At 33.0% G+C, this 20,650-nt stretch overlaps 1 protein-coding gene across 4 annotated transcripts in view; it reads right to left on the reverse strand.

Annotated features, from left to right (window-relative positions):
• Positions 1-20,650, reverse strand: part of LOC148944463 (carbohydrate sulfotransferase 11-like) — an 89,165-nt gene that overhangs the window by 25,816 nt on the left and 42,699 nt on the right. For 3 of the 4 annotated variants that reach the window (XM_089100658.1, XM_089100657.1, XM_089100659.1), the window contains exon 2: positions 13,607-13,695. The gene's annotated coding sequence lies outside the window, so the exon portion shown is untranslated. Of the gene's footprint in view, positions 1-11,185; positions 11,441-13,606; positions 13,696-20,650 lie in introns of those variants that run through there. The other variant, XM_089100660.1, reaches the window with a different exon arrangement.

Below are 20,650 nucleotides of genomic sequence, written 5' to 3' on the forward strand. Positions count from 1 at the left end.
AAGGAAACTTACGCCTGAGGCATGCAATATACAGTGCAGTTTGACGTGCATATTGCAAAAAGCGACCAATCCTTTTATATTATATACCTATAAAGTGATCAAAAACGTTTTGAAAGTATAATTGAGATTGTATAACGCAAGCAGACTGGTTTTTGAGACACTTTCATCATAACGTGTTTTTTTTTGTTTTTTTTAAGGCAAAAACTAGAAATTGTCAAATTGCGTATTTAGGAATGATTTTGTAGGAAAAGCTGTCTATCACCCATGCATCATCCAGTGTTCCATTTCTTTGAAGTATGTGCTATCAGACTGGTTTCTGATTTTTTTGGGACAATTGCCTTTTGTCAAGACTAGTTTGTTAGGAATGTGTCGCTGCCAATTAAAGAATAGGATGCTATACTCAGAATGTATTGATCGGCATATGGTTTTATATTATTTTGCGTAAAAGCTCACTCTAATTGCAAAAAAAAGGGTATAGCATTTGCGAATTGGACTATACTAACGATATTAATTGAATAATAGGGAAAAAACAAAGCTAGATAGCATTTGCGAAATGAATCTTATGAAGGTGGAGAAAAAAGGGTTAAACTGATTATCAGCTAAGGTAACCCCTCGGGGTTGTTAACTCATAGCTTATTTATTAGAAATTTGGAACAATATCAATCTATGAAAATGGTTAACAATGATAAAATGGTCTTGTGACTTGACATAGCTTTACTTCTTCGATGTGTTCTGTATAATACACAAGTGGCGTTTGAACAGTGTTGTCAGTTTAAAATAGAGTCTAACGCTATGGTATCCTGAAAAGTTGATACTAAGAGAGATGTAGATGGCAATAAAAGAATTTTAATAATTAAATTCAGAACAAACCTTATAAATCCTTGCAAATCAAGTAGTAAGGTTTTTGTGAGTACTAACCATCAAGGATAATAAGCACCAGCGACCCTAACCACCAGAGACTTCAACCCCCCAAAAGTCCCCTATCCCACAACTCGCAGGGCCCCCCCTCCCCTCCCGCTTTTTGGCCCCCCCCCCTCATTTTTTTGAAGTTTTTTTTGAATTTTTTTTCATTATTTTTTTAACATGATATATTTTTTTTAACTTTTTTTTACATGTGTTCGAATGAGATGAAACATACTTAAAACAATAAAAAATCACATTTAATATTTTCCAAACTCAAAATGGGAATGGTATAGACACGTTAGTCATGACCTTTACTATTAGAAGAATAATGTTTGTAGTAGCACTTTTTTTTTATTAGACTAGAAATTTTTTTTTCACTTCGAAATTATTCAACATTTTTTTTTACGTATCTTAAAATGACATAAAATATGCTTACGGCTCTACAAATTGTACTCTATGCTTGCTCAGAGACACGATGCAGCTTTCCCACTGGTACATTATTGCGGGTTATAGACACTATCTAGTCTATTGCATGACTTAACTCAGTATATCTTATGCAGTGGAACTATAAACACATAAGTCATATCTTTAAAAAAAAGTGAAGATGGAGCATTTTAATAAAGTGTGTTCATATGACAATGTTATTGTAGCATTGAATGCCGACAAGGAGAAGTATTTAAACTTTGAAACAAGTACAAGTGGTAGCACTATTGGAAATGTATGCATGCATTGTCATGACAGTAAGGAATTACCGAAAAAATTCAACTCTTATGTTGGTGGATATGAAAGATTGAGTTCTCCAGAGATGATTGCACTCAAAGAGAATGCCAACATAAAATAATCGTTGATGATAAAGGACAACTCCTTGCTACTGTTGCAGGTAACACATTACCTACTGATACATCCTATCGTCAGCTTTCGGATATTAGCATTCAATGGAAAATCAAAAAAAGAAAGGCCTACTCTTCTACTAATATCATAGACCATATCTTGTCTACGTGCCAAAAGTGTTACCTGTGTAAAAATAATGTGATAATAGACAGTGAAATTGCCAGAAAAATAAAAAGGGCATTGGTAGAAAATATCACTATGGAATATAAAGATGAATCGATGAAAAACAAAGTACCAGCAAACGTCACTACCATTGATCAAACAGTCAATGAACCAAATAATACCAAAGACGAAAAGCATATTGACCCTGTCGATGACACACCAGTAAAAATTGTATATGACTCAAAATGGAATAATGATTATTATACTGATTACGAACTAAGAGAAGACAATAACTACAATATCAAGAGAGAACAGGGTGAACTATTTTATGGAACAGATTCAAAATGTCCAAAGTTGACCATTGATATTATTAATGTATCATAATATATTTTTGTATTAATATTCTACATGACCTTATTTGATTCGAACTATGTTATGTATTATATTATTACATGTTTAAGTTTTCTAGATTATGTTAGCATATCGAACTCTTAGAGTGTATCTCAAAACATTGTAGATTTAAGAAAAGGAATTTTCATACATTTATTGTCAGATATATGGAATAACATTGACAAAATCTAAGTTTCAGAATGAATAAATTCTTTATTAACATCAGTTGTTGGATATGTCATTATGAAAAAAATAGTAAGTAAGTAAGTAACAAACTCTTTCTTGAATTCACCTCTAGGATACACAATACAGAAATTTAATTCAGGAAATTATGAAAAAAATTGAACAAATTCTTTATTAACATTCTTTATCGATTGAATTCGCTTCCATCAACATCCTCTGTCAGATACATCAAATAAAATTGACAAAATGTAATTATCAGAGTGAATAAATACTTTATCAACATCCTTTATCGGATATGTCAGATAAAATTGACAAAATCTAAGTATCAGAGTGATTAAATTCTAAGTATCAGAGTGATTAAACTCCATATCAACATCCCTTTCTCGGATACATGCGATAAAATTTACTAAATCTAGGTATCAGAGTGAATAAATGCAATATCATCATCATTTGTCGTGTATATCGGATAAAATTGACAAAATATAAGTATCAGACTGATTAAATTCTATATCAACATCCATTTCTTGAATACAAGGGATAAAATTGGCAAAAGCTAAGCGTCAGAGTGAAGAATTGTTTTTTATTAACACCTTTTCTCAGATACAACAAATATAGTTGACAAAATCTAAGTATCAAAGTGAATAAATACTTTATCAGCATCATTTGTCTGATATGTTGGATAAAATTGACAACATCTAAGTATCAGGTGAATAAAAATTTTTTATCGACACCTTTTGTCAGATACATAAAATATAATTGACAAAATCTAAGTGTCAGAGTGAATAAATGCATTATCAACATCATTTGTCGGGTATATCGGATAAAATTGACAAAATCTAAGTATCAGATTGATTAAATTCTATATCAACATCAATTTCTCGAATACATGGGATAAAATTGACAAAAGCTAAGTGTCAGAGTGAATACATTTTTTTTATCAACATCTGTCAAATACATCAAATATAATTGACAAAATCTAAGCATCAGAGTGATTAAATGCTTTATCAGCAGCCTTTGTCGGATATCTCGGATACAATCTAAGTATCAGAGTGATTAAATTCTATATCAACATCCCTTTCTGGGATACATGTGATAAAATTGACAAAATCTAAGTTTCAGAGTGAATAGTTTTTTTTATTTTTTATCAACATCTTTTATCAGTTACAACAAATATAATTGACAAAATCTAAGTATTATGAAAAAATTGTAAGTAACTTATCAACAAATTCTTTCTTGAATCTACCACTTGGCTACACAATACAGAAATTTAATTCGGAAAATTATTAGAAAATTTGAACAGATTCCTCATTAAGATTCTAGAAAATCTATGTATTGGAATGAATAAATTCATTATCATCATCCTCTGTCGGATATAATTGAAAAATATAACTATCAAAGTGAATAAACTAATTATCAAAATCCTTTGTCGGTTACGTCGGATAAAATTGACAAAATTGAAGTGTCAGAGTGAATGAATTTTTTCCATCACCATCTTTTATTAGATACAACGAATATAATTGAAAAAATTGAATCGTCAGGGTGAATAAATGCTTTATCAGCATCCTTTGTCGATTCTGTCGGATAAAATTGACAAAATCTAAGTATCAGATTGAATAAATGCTTTATCAACATCATTTATCGGACATGACGGATAAAATTGACAAAATATAAGTACCAGAGTGAATAAATTCATTATCAACATCCTTTGTCTGATATGTCGGATAAAATGGACAAAATCTAAGTATCAGAGTAATTAAATTCTATATCAACATCCCTTTCTCGGATACATGGGATAAAATTGATAAAATCTAAGTATCAGAGTGAATAAATGCTTTTCAACATCCTCTAAATGCATTATAAAAATCATTTGCCAGGTATATCAGATAAAAATTAACAAAATCTAAGTATCAGATTGATTAAATTCTATATCAACGACCCTTTCTCGAATACATGCGATGAAATTGACAAAATCTAAGTGTCAGAGTGAATAATTTTTTTTTATCAACATCTATTGTCAGATACATCGAATATAATTGACAAAATCTAAGTACCAGAGTGAATAAATGCTTCGTCAGCATCCTTTGTCGAATATATCGGATAAAATTGACAAAATCTAAGTACCAGAGTGAATAAATGCCTTATCAACATCATTTGTCGGATATACCGGATAAAATAGACAAAATCTAAGTATCAGAGTGATTAAATTCTATATCAACATGCCTTGTCGCATATGTCGGTTAAAATTGACGAAATATGAGAATCAGAGGGGTTAAATTCAGTGTAGACATCTCTCTCTTGGATATCTGAGATAAAATTGACAACGTTAAAGTGTAATAGTGAATATATTTTCTTCCATCTGCATCTTTTATCAGATACAACGAATATAATTGATAAAATCTAAACATCAAAGTGAATAAATGCTTTATCAGCATCCTTTTTCAGATATTTTGGATAAAATTGACAAAATCTAAATGGCAGGGTGAATAAATGCCTTATCAGCATCCTTTGTCGATTCTGTCGGATAAAATTGAAAAAATCTAAGTGTTAGAGTGATTTTTTTTATCAACATCTCCTCTCGGATACATCGCATAAAATTAACAAAATCTCAGTATCAGATTGAATAAATGCTTTATCAACATCATTTGAGGGATAAAACGGATAAAATTGACAAAATCTAAGTACCAGAGTGAATAAATTCATTATCAACATCCTTTGTCTGAAATGTCGGATAAAATTGACGAAATCTAAGTACCAGAGTGATTAAATTCTATATCAACATCCCTTTCTCGGATACATGGGATAAAATTGATGGAATCTAAGCATCAGAGTGAATAAATGCTTTTTAGTAATTGGGATTTAATTACTCTGATACTTAGATTTGGTCAATTTTATCCGACATATCAGACAAAGGATGTTGATAATGAATTTATTCACTCTGATACTTAGACTTTGTCAATTTTATCCGATGTATCCGAGAGAAGATGTTGGAAAAAAATCACTCTAACACCTAGATTTTGTCAATTTTATCCGACAGAATCGACAAAGGATGCTGTTAAAGCATTTATTCACCCTGACGATTCGATTTTTTCAATTATATTCGTTGTATCTAATAAAAGATGGTGAAGGAAAAAATTTATTCACTCTGACACTTCAATTTTGTCAATTTTATCCGACATATCCGACAAAGGATTTTGATAATTCGTTTATTCACTCTGATAGTTATGTTTTTCAATTTTATCCGACAAAGGATGATGAAAATGAATTTATTCATTCCAATACGCAGATTTTGTAGAATGTTAATAAAGAATGTTCAATTTTTTTCATAATTTTCTGAATTAAATTTCTTTATTGTCTATCCAAGTGGTAGATTCAAGAAAGAATTTGTTAACAAGTTACATACAATTTTTTCATAATACTTACATTTTGTCAATTAAATTCGCTTTAAGTGAAAAAAAATGTTGATAAAAAATAATTTCTCATTGCCGCTTCGCTTAACTAAATTTTATCCTATATCCAACAAAGGGATGTTGATGTGGCGCTTTTTTACTTGTATGCTCATATTATATCCGAAAAAACTAAATGCGGCTGCGGATAAAGCATTTATTTAATCTGGTACTTAGACTTTGTCAATTATATTTGATGTATTAGACAAAATATATTGAAAAAAAATTTATTCACTCTGACACTTAGCTTTTTTTCAATTTTATCCAGCATATCCGACAAAGGATGCTGATATAGAATTTAAGCAATCTGATATTTAGATTTTATCAATTATATTCGTTGTTTCTGACAAAAGATGTTAATAAAAAAAAAATTATTCACTCTGATACTTAGATTTTGTCTATTTTATCCCATGTATCCGAGAAAGGGATGTTGATATAGAATTTAATCACTCTGATACTTAGATTTTATCCAAGATATCCAAGAAAGGATGCTGATAAAGCATTTAATCACTCTGATACTTAGATCTTGTCAATTATATTTGATGTATTTGACAAAGGATGTTGATAAAACATATTTATTCACTGTGCCACTAAGCCTTTTTAAATTTCATTCAGAATATCCGACAAAGGATGCTGATATAGAACTTAATCAATCTGATATTTGGATTTTGTTAATTATATTTGTTGTATCTGACAAAAGATGTTGATAAAAGAAAAAAATTATTCACTCGGATACTTAGCTTTTGTCAATTTTTTCCCATGTATTCGAGAAATGGGTGTTGATATAGAATTTAATCACTCTGATACTTAAATTATGTCAATTTTATCCGATATACCCGACAAATGATGTTGATAATTCCTTTTTTCACTCTGATACTTAGATTTTGTCAATTATATTTGATATATCTGACAAAAGGTTTTGATAAAAAAATTTATTCACTCTGACACTTAGATTTTGTCAATTTTATCCAAACATATCTGACAAAGGATGCTGATATAGCATTTATTCACTCGGATACTTAAATTTTGTCAATTATATTCGTTGTATCTGAGAACAGATGTTAATAAAAAAAAATTATTTACTCTGACGCTTAGCTATTGTCAATTTTATCCCATGTATTCGAGAAATGGATGTTGATATAAAATTTGTTCACTTTGACACTTAGATTCTGTCAACTTTATCCGATATACCTAATAAATGAGGATGATAAGGAATTTATTCATTCTGATGCTTGAATTTTATCAATTTTATCCAAGAAATTCAAGAAAGAGGTGCTGAAATACTCTTTAATCAACCTGATACTTAGATTTCAATCACCCTGATACGTAGATTTAGTCAATTTTATCTGACATATCTGATAAAGGATGTTGATAAAGTATTTATTCACTCTGATATTTACATTTTGTCAATTTTATTCGATGTGTCTGACAAAGGATGTTGATGGAAGCGAATTCAATCGATAAAGAATGTTAAAAAGAATTTGTTCAATTTTTTTTCATAGTTTCCTGAATTAAATTTCTGTATTGTGTATCCAAGAGGTGAATTCAAGAAAGAGTTTGTTACTTACTTACTTACTTACAGTTTTTTCATAATGACATATCCAACAACAGATGTTGATAAAGAATTTTTTCATTCTGATACCTAGATTTTTTCAATGTTATCACATGTGTCTGACAATAGATATATGCAAATTTCTTTTCTTACATATCCGATGTTTTAAGAGACATTCTAACCGTTTGATATTCTAGCTTGTTCTAAAAATAATGAACACATAACAAAGTAATGAATAATATATTTTTAATGAAATAATGCTATGTTGAATATTAATACAAAAATATATTATTTATTATTAATATCAATGATCAACTTTGGACATTTTGAATCTGTTCCATAAAATAGTTCACCCTGTTCTCTGTTGATATTGTAGTTATTGTCTTCTCTTAGTTCGTAATCAGTAGAATAATCATTATTCCATTTTGAGTCATATACAATTTTTACTGGTGTGTCATCGACAAGGTCAATATGCTTTTCGTCTTTGGTATTATTTAGTTCATTGACTGTTTGATCATTGGCAGTAACGTTTGCTGGTGCTTTGTTTTTCATCGATTCATCTTTATATTCCATAGTGATAATTTCTGCCAATACCCTTTTTATTTTTCTGGCAATTTCACTGTCTATTATCACATTATTGTTACACAGGTAACACTTTCGGCACGTATACAAGATATGGTTTATCATATTTGTAGAAGAGTAGGCCTTTCTTTTTTTGATCTTCTATTGAATGCTAATACCCGAAAGCTGACGATAGGATGTATCAGTAGGTAATGTGTTACCTGCAACAGTAGCAAGGAGTTGTCTTCTATCATCAACGATTACTACAAACATTATTTGCTACTACAAACATTATTTTTCTAATAGTAAATGTCATACCTAACATGTCTATACCATTCTCATTTTGAGTTTGTAAAATATTAAATGAGATGTTTTATTGTTTTAAGTATGTTTCATCTCATTCGAAGACATTTAAAAAAAAAGTTGAAAAAAATATATCATGTTAAAAAAATAATAAAAAAAAATCAAAAAAATTGGGGGGAGGGGGCCAAAAAGTTGGAGTGGAGGGGGTGCCCTTTGGGTTTGGGGGTAGGGGACCTTTGGGGGGTTGAGGTCTCTGGTGGTTAGGGTCGTTGGTGCTTATGATCCTTGATGGTTCGTACTCATATACACCTTACTACTTGATTTGCGAGGATTTCTAAGGTATGTTCTGAATTTCATTATTAAAATTCTTTTCTTGCCATCTACATCTCTCTTAGTATCAACTTTTTAGTATACTATAACGTTAGACTCTATTTTAAACTGACAACACTGTTCAAACGCCACTTGTGTATTGTACAGAACACATCGAAGAAGTAAAGCTATGTCAAGTCACAAGACCATTTTATCATTGTTAACCATTTTCAGAGATTGATATTGTTCCAAATTTCTAATAAATAAGATATGAGTTAACAACCCCGAGGGGTTACCTTAACTGATCATCAGTTTAACCCTTTTTTCTCCACCTTCATGCGATCCAATTCGCAAATGCTATCTAGCTCTGTTTTTTCCCTATTATTCAATTAATATCGTTCGTATAGTCCAATTCGCAAATGCTATACCCTTTTTTTGCAACTAGAGTTAGCTTTTAAGCAAAATGATATAAAACCATATGCCAATCAATCAATTCTGAGTACAGCATCCTATTCTTTAATTAGCAGCGACACATTCCTAACAAACTAGTCTTGACTAAAGGCAATTGTCCAAAAAAATCAGAAACCAGTCTGATAGCACATACTTCAAAGAAATGGAACAGTGGATGATGCATGGGTGGTAACAGTGGGTGATAGACAGCTTTTCCTACAAAATCATTCCTAAATACGCAATTTGACAATTTCTAGTTTTTGCCTAAAAAAAAAAACACGTTATGATGAAAGTGTCTCAAAAACCCGTCTGGTTGCGTTATACAATCTCAATTATAAATATGATAAAACAAAAATAAAAATATGATATGACATAAATTTTGCTTTAGAGCAGAGTAAAATACGCAAAACGGCAAAATTTACCAACACAATGATAATATGCACACTTTATTTTAGAAAACCAGTTCAAGTACTGACTATACCTATCAGGCATGGCTACTCCGAAAACGTTCTTTGAATTGTCTTTTTCTGCACCGTTAACAGTCGCATATTTTATATATATATTTTTTTTTTCGAAAACCTGCCTAAACGTTTAAAAGCATTCGGTGATATTTTCCTAGTATGAACGGCAGAGGGGCGACACACTTTTGACTACCAGTGAAAAGCTAATTGCATTAGAAAATTTGCATAATTATGTAAAAAAGACACATGTTGAAAAATAAACCAGGAAATTCAGCATGTTCAAGTACCAAACCCATGAATGAAGGTTTCAAGCTCCCAAATGTAAAGAGAATGGAATTTTACAAATATTTTTTTCATCGAAAATCGGTCCCAGTCTTTATTCGTTTCTTTCTTTTTTCTTCTTCTGAGGTGATTGACTAAACAAGTGATCACAGAGTATCGGAAAAGGACTAATTTGAATGAAAATTTTAAAGCTCTACTATCCTTTAGGTTCTACGCAATAGTAAGCCCTAGAAATGAAAAAAAAAGGAGATGGTAGCTTGATAACACCTTCCCTGGGTATATTTTAGGCCCCAAATTTGTTACTGAAAGTTTCATTTGCCTAACTTAGCTTCTTTCCAAGATAGCACGAAGCCCCTCAAGTAACAAAGCGGATCATACCAGAAAAGGGCCAATTCCTACTATTTTTTAGGGTGAAACTTAAATTTTAGCCCAACTACGGCCAAAAGACTACCAGACAATAATTCTGAAATACTCGTTAGGTCTTAAAACATCAAAATAATTATGTATATAGCCTGCCCTTTAAGATCATACAACATATAAATCCGAATTTTTGCCATTGCGTGAAAAAAACATGAAAAAGAAGTCGGCCCAAATAGGGCCAAAATACTATCGGGCGGATGTTACGATATAACCAGTCGATTAGGAAATGAAAACTTATATACAGACTACAATTTTCAGGGACCGTACTGCCACACAGTTACTGCCCACATCCCTAGATATACATACAGTCCATTCCAAAAACATAGGGGAGGGGGGGGGTGTCAGTTAATCCTTTTGAACGGTGAGGGTGAATTTAAACTAAAAAAAAATTGTATCGCGGAAAAAAATTTCAACTTTTCTTGGGAGATCCTTCGAACAAATAAGAAGGGTTGATTTATCCCACTGTAAATTTCCAAAAAAAAAAACATGCATAAGCAAGCGTGCGTGCGAACGAATGATGAAAACTCATGACTTGAGATTGAAAGATAAAATCTCATAGGGGAGGGGCTTGCAAATAAGGTATTTTGTAACCACGGTACGTTGTGTTTGCTAAGAATGTTGCAGATTTTTCACTTTATATTTATTATTGGTACTTCCAGGAGAGGGTGGATCAGCGTGCTACCCTTCCTACGGGTACCCATTGTTCACAAACCAAGGATGTAGAAGTGTATATAACAAAGACAAACTTCAATATAAAATGCATAAAAACTCCAAAGCAAGATGGTAGTATTTTCTCATGTAATTCCAAATATGCTAAATTAGCAAAAAAAAAAAAAAAAAAAAAAAAAAAAAAAAAAAATCCGAGCAAAAAACAGCTGGGCAATGGTGAACACTTTCAGTTTTTATTCGAGCCACAATTTTGTAAATCTCCTTACCTGTATTACGTAAACTATAGTCCTCAGTCGTTTTTTTTTATATGTATCATCGACGACAGAAATAATACGATCTCACACTTTAAACATGCACAAAGACTTGGTTATTTCACTAAAAAAAGCGTATGGGGTTAGACCCCATTTGATCAGCAGAAGGGTTATGTTTATTTTTGAACAATATATATTGTCTAGCATAAGCGTCGTCTTCGTGCCGGAAACACAAATACTTCAACTCTGAGACAAATCGTTGGCATTTTCCCAATGCAATATTTCATTTTACTTAGGGTGAAAAATTATCAATTTTGTCCTGGAACATAAATACTCAGATTAGCAATAAGATAAGCCAGATCAGGATCGGAATTTGTAGCAAGTAAAGAGCCCTGTCCAATGCGAAGTCAAAATTAAAGAATTGACCGAAGTGCATAGTCACTTCCACCAAGAATAAGCAGTTACATTTTCACCAATGCCAACCTTTCATTTTGTATGGATTCCAGTTCTTTGCTTTGAAACATAAAGCACTACCGTACAACAACATTAGTGAAATTCTAGATGAGAGACTTTAGTCTATCTGGAAAGTAGTCGAGGAAGGTAAAAAAAAACTGTCAGAAATGTATCCAGAGTCTCAATGATCCCCTGTGAACTATTTTGAAGGACGTACCTACACCCCTTATACCTCCAAAGGGCATTGACCTTTGATAACTTTATAATTTTATTGAAACCTTGAGATGAAGACATAGGCTACTGCTCAAATGAGGTACAAGAAAAGTGTTTTGAGTCTCATACATTTGCCCAATCCTTATTTATAAGGTTGTAAAAACTTGGATATTTATTTCCTAAACATAGGGAAAAATCCTAGACATAGCTTAAAATCCTGCTGAAATGTGAATTGTTTTTTTCGAAAACTAGAGCTAATAAAAAGAAAATGAAGACCCAAAATTAAGGTAAAGCCTTTTTTTGTCAAAATTTAGATAGGTCTTGTATCGGCCATGTATGTTAAATAGATACCATAACCTATCATCTATACAATCTTCTAAGTCCTTGAAAATAAGGAAAGGGTAGATTATAGTAGCCTGAAAGGCTTCGTAAAAGAATTTTGTAGAAAAGGCTTCCAAGTATATTTTTAGGCTCTGAAGTCATTCCAAAAATTTTCGGTTGCCTAACTCTGCCACTTTCCAAGATAGCAAGAAGCTCCTGAACTGGAACTTAAGCTCAACATGTGCATAAAACTAAACACCCGAACTTGTATGGAAAGACCATACAGAGGGAGGAATTACCACCCCACCACATAGCTATTGGGACTTTTCAAGAAGGTGGAGGCCCCCTTCAACTTTTGAGCAGTTGATAACAGAAATGGATTTTTTTTTTTCGGTAGATACTCCAAATTCCTCTTTTGTTTCCCGCTGTGGCACAGGAATTACTCCAAGAAGTACAATATTGCAGCTCCTTTCCCAGCTGTTGAAAAAAAAAAAAAAAAAAAAAAAAAAATCGAAATTCGGAGTTGACTTTGTTAAAACTAAATCACTCATGGACTAGAACGATTTTTATATTGTCTTGCTGAATTGTATTACATCCTTTTTATAATTTATATATAAATCTATTACGAATATATTCTGCGTCTTTTATATTTTTTAGGATGGATAACAAATTAATAAAAAAGATAGACATGTATATATGTATATTTTTAAACTGCCTCCCATGAAGTGGACTGTCACTTATAAGGTCCGTAAGCCCAAGCAACTGATTGATTGAAGTGAACCCCCCCCCCCCTCATAAAGCTAGGATTCCTTGCAGATCACGCGATCTTACCCGAAAGGCTGAATATACCCGAACTGCCGCCTGAGCAAGGTAAAAATCTTAGGCTCACAAAGTGCTGTTTTTACGAAAGAGCCAGGGAAGACTCTTTTGCTTGTTTATATTTTTCTTAATATAAAAATGAGAATAAAAAATCTTTTGCTGGAATGTAAAATCGGACAATATAAAAACGGAAGGCCAGTTCTGTTCTACTTCCAGTAAAGAGCGATTAAAACATAAAACAAGCAAAAATTTACAATTATTAGAAGAAGACTGGGTCGGCCCCCTTCAAACTGCTGGAAGATATAATTTGTCCTTTGTTTATCTCACCACACAGAAATACCAAACCTAAATGTAAAACATCAATCAAGAAGGAAGTAAAGAAAATACTGAATTATGTTCTATTCCAATTCGTAGGGTTGTAGCCCCATCTAATACAATATGATTATTACTCATTTTTAACTTTTGAGGGCAATTTAGTTGAATTAAAAATTGTGTTTCTTATTTAATATCCAATAAGTATGGCTGATGGCTAAACTAAAATTCTAATCTGCAAGTAGCACCGTTTCTTTTTTTGAAGGCCTCTACCCTTGGCTTGACAATTGCGGTTTTAAATTCTATAAAACAACTCACCTTCGTCAAAACAGAGAATCAAACTTTCTTCGCTAAACCTTCTATCTTTATTCCACGACTTGTTCTTACTCTTCTTCATAGCTCAAGTACTAAAATGAAACTGAATTTAAAAATGCATCTACCATCACAAATGATGGATATAATAGCCACATCCCATAAATCATTTTCTTTTTAAGCAATAATATTGTAATTAAACTCAACCAACTAACAGTTTCTTTAGTGATATACGTAACCGGCTATATTGCACAACAACCGGCTATTGTACTATAAAAATATTAAACATTATCGCGACACTTAGGTATATATATATATATATATATATATATATATATATATATATATATATATATATATATATATATATACATATATATATATATATATATATATATATATATATATATATATATATATATATATATATATATATATATATATATATATATATATATATATATATATATATATATATATATATATACTATTACTACTAACAACTCACGGCAGCACCAAGCCGCCTGAGGCCAATACAACTAAACACGCTCCTCCTCCATCCCAATCTATTCAGCACCTCCTTCTTTACACCCTCCAAGGAAGTTCCCATTTCCCCTAAATCTCTCCTTACGACAATCCCCATCCCAACTGGGGATGTTACAAGAGCCATCAAAAAACAAAACATATTGAGATCGCAGGTAAAGAAAACCAAGTTTCAAACGTGACTGCACGGAGGTTAATTGCAAGTCGCTTGTGACAAACTTTGTCAAAAGCTTTAGAAAATTCCAGCGGAATCATGTCAGCAGGCATCCTAGTATCAAGTTACTTAGTGATGTGGTCATATGATTCAAGGAGATTGGTATCAACAGATCTTCCAGAACGGAAGCCATGCTGTGAGCTGAGCAAGAGATTATTTGTTTCAAGATGTCCAATAACTGCAGAACTGATTATTCTTTCAAGAACCTAAACAACCGCTGATGTCATGCTAATAGGCTGATGACTTTTCAGCAAGGTTCTTTCTACCTTTCTTAAATATTGGAATGATATGAGTGGTTTTCCAATCCAGAAGTAGTCTGGAGCGATTCAATGATAAGTTGAATAGCAAGGAAAGTGGTTGACACAAGATTGATCAATATTCACGAAGAATACAAGGATGAATGCAGTCTGGATAAGCAGATTTATTATTTTGAGGGACATAAGTTCCTTTACAACTACTGTACCAGGCAACAAACCAAATTAAGGAGTTGAAGAGACTATGCCTGGTTATACTTAACAAAGAAAAACAATTAAACTCCTTTCGATATGATCTTGATACTTTCGATACGACATTAATGCTTCAATATGAAATGGATACCTTTGACACAATCTCGATACTTTCGATATGATCTCAATATTCCTTTGGGAATTCAAAGAAATAATCACTAGACTTCAAACTCCAAATATATAGGATATAACACTATGGTTAGCCCTATAAAATAATTCTTAGAGTACAGCAAAATTGATGGAAACACAAAAATAAGGAGAAATGGTTTTATCTCACAGCTTAAGGACTAATATCCAGGTTTCAAATTTATGTATCCACATGGGTTTATTTACAAGCAAAACTCAATGATTGTATTATAATGATTTAATTATCAACAGGTTCTGCCATGCTGCTTCAATAAGATAAAACAAATCTTTATTCTCAAATATCTCTCACTAGCAAACATCATCAATCTTGTATTTAAATCAAAAACATTTATGCAAAACAAAAAGTCACTGTAGGAAGCAAATTACTTAGCATAATGATACTCACTAGACTAAGGATGCATTGACCAAATTTTCGCTCTTAGATTAATAATTGAGAAGCGTCTGAATCATGAGACCCTTCCAGTCCTCAGTTTTATAGATTATGAAGAGGCATTTGATTCTGTCTATAGAAGCACTTTAGTGAAGATCCTATCTTCGTATGGTATACCAGGTAAGTGCGTTAAAGTGATTAGGCTATGTACAAGAACAATATTGCTACAGTTAAGGAAGGAGTAGCAGCTGGTTTGGCATTGAATGAGGAATTAAGCAGGGTTGCTGAACTCCTTTGTTTATGGGGATTATTTTGATGGACCTTGTTTTAAGGAACGCAACTAAGACTATGCAAGGGCATGGAATCAAATGAGATGGTTAAACACCCCTAGACTTGGATTTTGTAAATCATTTGGCAGTCCTAGATAAAAATTTTAGCAAAATTAATGAATTCCAGGGTTTTTGAGGGCTCAGGGTGAAAGAACAGGTTAGAGAATTTCTTAGGAACTTGGAACTTCATAAGAGGGGTAAAGAGTGAGGCTTTAAAAAAAATGCAGTTAAAGAAGGCTCAGCTTCATCAGCTGTGCTGGCCTCAGGCAGCTTGGTGTTACAGCAAGTTCTTAGTAGTAGCACTGTGGTTTTGTGCTCCAGGAAACTGGAGCCAGCAGTTTTTCCAAACTTTCAAAATCCACCAATGAACTCAAGGTTTGAAAACCCTATACAAAACCTTATTTTTAGGAGTGAAATACTTTTTATCTGTACAAAAATAAATAAGTTCAACTGAGGACAAAATTCATATACATTGTTATCAATTTAAAAAACATTCTCTAAATACCAAAAAAACTCTACAATCTACATTGGTGGGAAAATACAGCCAGGAGCAAGAAAATAAAGACACGTTAAATGTGTTAAAACCCTACTGTAAAGCAGAGAAAAAAACTAGCAAAACAAAAATCACATAGAAATAAGACTAACAACTATTTGTTTGCTCCAAGCGGCAATTTACGGTAATTTTCTTTTTAAAGTTTAGGAAAGGGTAGTCCCTAAAATATTCTAGCCCACCTGCCTGGAAAACATTAAAAATCAGCTCAAAAGAAGTATAATTGAATAATCTGACATCTTTGAAAGTTCCCTGTTGTGGTAACTGCCATGACTGAAATCCTTTAGTCATATTGTTTAGAACAATATCACATGTCATATTGTTTAGAACAACCTACATGAGTTGCCCCAAAGGTGCTGGATAGACTCTAGATAGGGCAGACTGCTTAACAAATTTCAGTTGATGACCTCTGGTTTTTAAAATAGGACCAGCAGTGGGAAATAATGCTGGGAGTGTATTAGCCCTCATTAACTTATAGGTTAAAATGGCATCACCTCTATTTCTCCTGTACATAAGTTGGGAGTTCCAGCTTTGCTAGTCTTGCAGGGTAGTAAAGCTCCCACATGCCAGATATCACTTTGGTGTCACGTCTCTGCATATCTTCCAACACTTAAATGTCTTTTTTTAAATAAGGGGAGGCTAAAGACATTCCAACTTCAAGCTTAGGACACACAAGTCTCTTATACAGAAGAGTGATGACTAGGAGAACGAGTGAAAAGAGTATGCTTAATCAGTCCCATGGTTGAACTAGCACCTGCAGCAGACTTCTTAGCAGTGATGAATTTTAATTCATTATCAATAGTGATTCCAAGATCTTGCTCAGTATTTCCAGATAAAAGTGGGTGACCTGAGAGAAATAAGAGTGACGACTGTTCATTTTACCAAAGTGAATGGCATAGCACTTGACAACATTAAATTTAAGAAGCCAAGCCTCATCCCATTGATCAAGCAGTCCAAGATTATTTTGTAGAAGGGCATGATCTTCACAGGACAAGGCTGGTCCAATGAGCGTCAGGTCGTCAGCATAGAGCATTAGTTTACTGATGATAGTGAAAGGAGTGGATTCATCATTCGTGAAGATATTAAAAAGTGTGGGACCCAAAACACTTCCATGAGGAGCTCCACTCAAAACATGCTTAGACAAAGAGAGAATTTGGCTACTAGAATCATCAAATAACTGAACACATTGAGATCGCATATAAAGAAAATCAAGAATCCAGAGCAGGGACTTCTCTTAAAGCTTGAAAGCAAGTAATTTGATTGCAAGTTTCTTGTGACAAACTTTGTCAAAAGTTTTAGGAAAGTCAAGCAGAATTATGTCAGCAGGCACCCCTTGTATCAAGTAGCTTAGTGATTTGGTCATATGATTCAAGGATATTGGTATCAACAGACCTTCCAGAGTGAAAGCCATGCTGTGAGCTGTGCAAGCGATTATCGGCTTTAAGATGTCTAATAGCTGCAGAATTGATTATTCTTTCAAGAACCTTAACAACTGCTGATGTCATGCTAATAGGTCAAACATTTTCAGCAAGGTCCTTTCTACCTTTCTTAAATATTGGGATGATATTTGCTGTTTTCCAATCCAAAAAAGATTTAATGATAACTTGAACAGTAAGGATAGGTTGACAAAAGACTGTTTGACATTCACAGAGGATACAAGGATGAATGGAGTCTGGACCAGCAGATTTATTCACTTTGAGGGACCTAAGTAAGTTCCTTTAGAACTATTATACCATTAATCAGAATAGGCTCCATATTATGTGATACATCATATATAGGAGGTGGGGGAAAAACAGTACTGGAATTGGAGGAAAAACAGATGCAAAATGTTGGTTGAAAATTTCAAATTTCAGCTCAGGATTAGCAACTGGTTGACTATTGTGCAGAATCTCATGGATTATGCATCTGCTGCAACATTTTTAAGAGGCATAACACCAGAAATATTTAGGATTATCCCTAGCACCCTCGGCCAATTGTTCCTCAAACCTTCTCTTCAGCTGCTTGATATGGCTGGTTGTCTGAAAAATTCTGCTTCATTTAATCAAAAACAGAGTTCATGCTTCCTAATGATCTAAGTTCCATTGAATCTGAATACCTCTATCTCCAGTACAAAACAGGAGAAGTTCAATGGTTTTTCTAGGATTTCTGGGAAAGTAGGTGTTGGCTTTTAGTTTTCTGTTGTTTATTTAGATCTCTTCTCAAGACCATCCAATCAATTCTGAATAGTTTGGCCACACAAACTAAAAAAGTGTGTATTGGACAAGATAGGGCAATCCTTTAAAGTAGTTATTCTCAAACTGTGGTACACGTACCCCTTGGGTGTAAGCAAAATTTTTAGGGGGAACGTGGCCAGCCAACAAAAAAAAACGACCCTTTAACTCTAGGAATAAACAATTTCATTTATATTTTAGCTATAGTTTACTTAGTACTGGTAACTGAGAAGAAGTACCTAAAATGTTTGGTGGGTAAAAAAGGGTACAGTGTCCAAATGAGTTTGAGAACCACTGCAGCATCAAATCCTTTGAAGTGTAATTTTTTTTTTAGAGGGATATTATTTTTTTTTAACAAGGAATGCCAAATTAGATACATAGATGTTATTCAACATAGGGAGATTTGGTATTAGCCTAGAATTGGGGCTAGTTCAAAGAAACATGTTAAGAAAATAATTCTTACTTCATAATATGCAGAAAAATTGTAATGAACATATTCTGAAGGCACTTCCACTATACTTTATCCCCAGCCCCCTATTGTGCAAATATATAGTCTAGCCCAAATCGTATATTTCCCATGTTTTTTTTTCATTTCTTGATTTCATCAGTGACGATTTAATTTACCGGTATGCTTCATGGGTTAAAATCAGAGTAACACATGGCAAATATATAATTTTGGCCATATATTTGCATTAGGAGGGGGCATGTAAAGCTTTCTAAACATGTTTACTTCTCAACAGCCCCAGTTCTAAGCTGATACCTTGTTTTCTTAACATGTTTCCTTGTCAAGAGCTCCAATTATGCATTAATATCTTTACTAGTGTTAGCCTTGGGAAGGGCACAAGAAATGGTAGGCCTTTGACCATAGTGGCCTAAGTATATGTTTATCTTCTACCTAGGCTTACAAAGCAGGCAAATACAAAAAAAAATAATATTAGTAAGTCTGCCTAGATGCAATTGGGCATTCAAAAATATTAGAGGAAATTTGGGTCGGTCTATATTACTGACCCGCAAATAAGGTGAATATACTACTTAATGACTATTTTATGCTTTTTCCCAATATAATAATTGCTTTACTTGGAAATACAATTTTAAGCCCTTTACAAACCCTCAAAGATGACTCCTTTTTCTCTCATTTTAAATACAGCTTATTTAAAATGAAGCTTTCCTATTGGCATCACTCTTGTTTAAACCAGTTTACCTGTAAATTGAATTGACTGGTGAAATTGAGAATCAGAAAACACTTGGGAAATATGTAATTGTGGCTATATATTTACATATGAGGGGGGGGTTAAGTATACTGGAGCTCCAGTTGAAATGTGTGAACTACCATTATTCTGCATGTAATGAAGTAAGAATTGTTGTTTTGAACCCTTTTATACAGCCAAAAATAAGAGAAAAGGTATCATCTTTGAAAGTCTGTAAAGGCCTTAAAATTGAATTATCAAGTAGGCCTACAGTAATTATAATTTCTTCCTTTTACCCAGATTTTCAAGAAATCTTTAGATTTAAAATGCATTCATGTGGAATGGAAGTTAGCATATATTACTCCAGTACACAAAGGTGGTAACAGAGAGGAGGCAGTCAACTACCAACCAATCAGTATCACCTCTGCTGTAGGAAAAATACATGAAAGCATAGACAACTCCACAGTCATTCAACATCTGACTCAAGGTAAGCTGTTGTCCGCATGCCACCATGGATTTTGTTCTGCTAGATCAGTTTAGACCAACCTTATTGATGCATATGAATATGTCGCCAAACTTATAGACAAGCGTTTCCCAGAAGACAGGATTTTGATGGACTTTGCAAAGCATTTGATAAGTTGTGCCAAAGGATAAAGAACTCAATTTTTGACTTATTTATAATCGGATTATCTTTTGTTTGGTTATTTTGACTGCAGTGAATTCCCCTGGAAACAATTATTTTAGCTCATTTTAGCCGTTCTGGGTACCCGACTGACTTACCGTATTTCAAACAATAGGTTATACGAAAAATGTGGTTCAATACCGCTCTCTAGGGCTAAAATAAAAGAAAGGTTGAGGTGGCTAGGGCACGTTGTGCGGATGAAGGATCATAGATTGCCGAAGATTATTCCTTTCGGCCAACCGTCTAGGGCTAAACGGAAAGCAGGTCGTCCTCGTCTGGGGTATTTTGTATTTGCAATAGGTTGCATAGGTT

Source organism: Artemia sp. Qi Xiang Cuo, chromosome 14 (assembly GCF_049724085.1).
Source record: "Artemia sp. Qi Xiang Cuo chromosome 14, ASM4972408v1, whole genome shotgun sequence".
In the NCBI taxonomy this organism is placed as follows: domain Eukaryota; kingdom Metazoa; phylum Arthropoda; class Branchiopoda; order Anostraca; family Artemiidae; genus Artemia; species Artemia sp. Qi Xiang Cuo.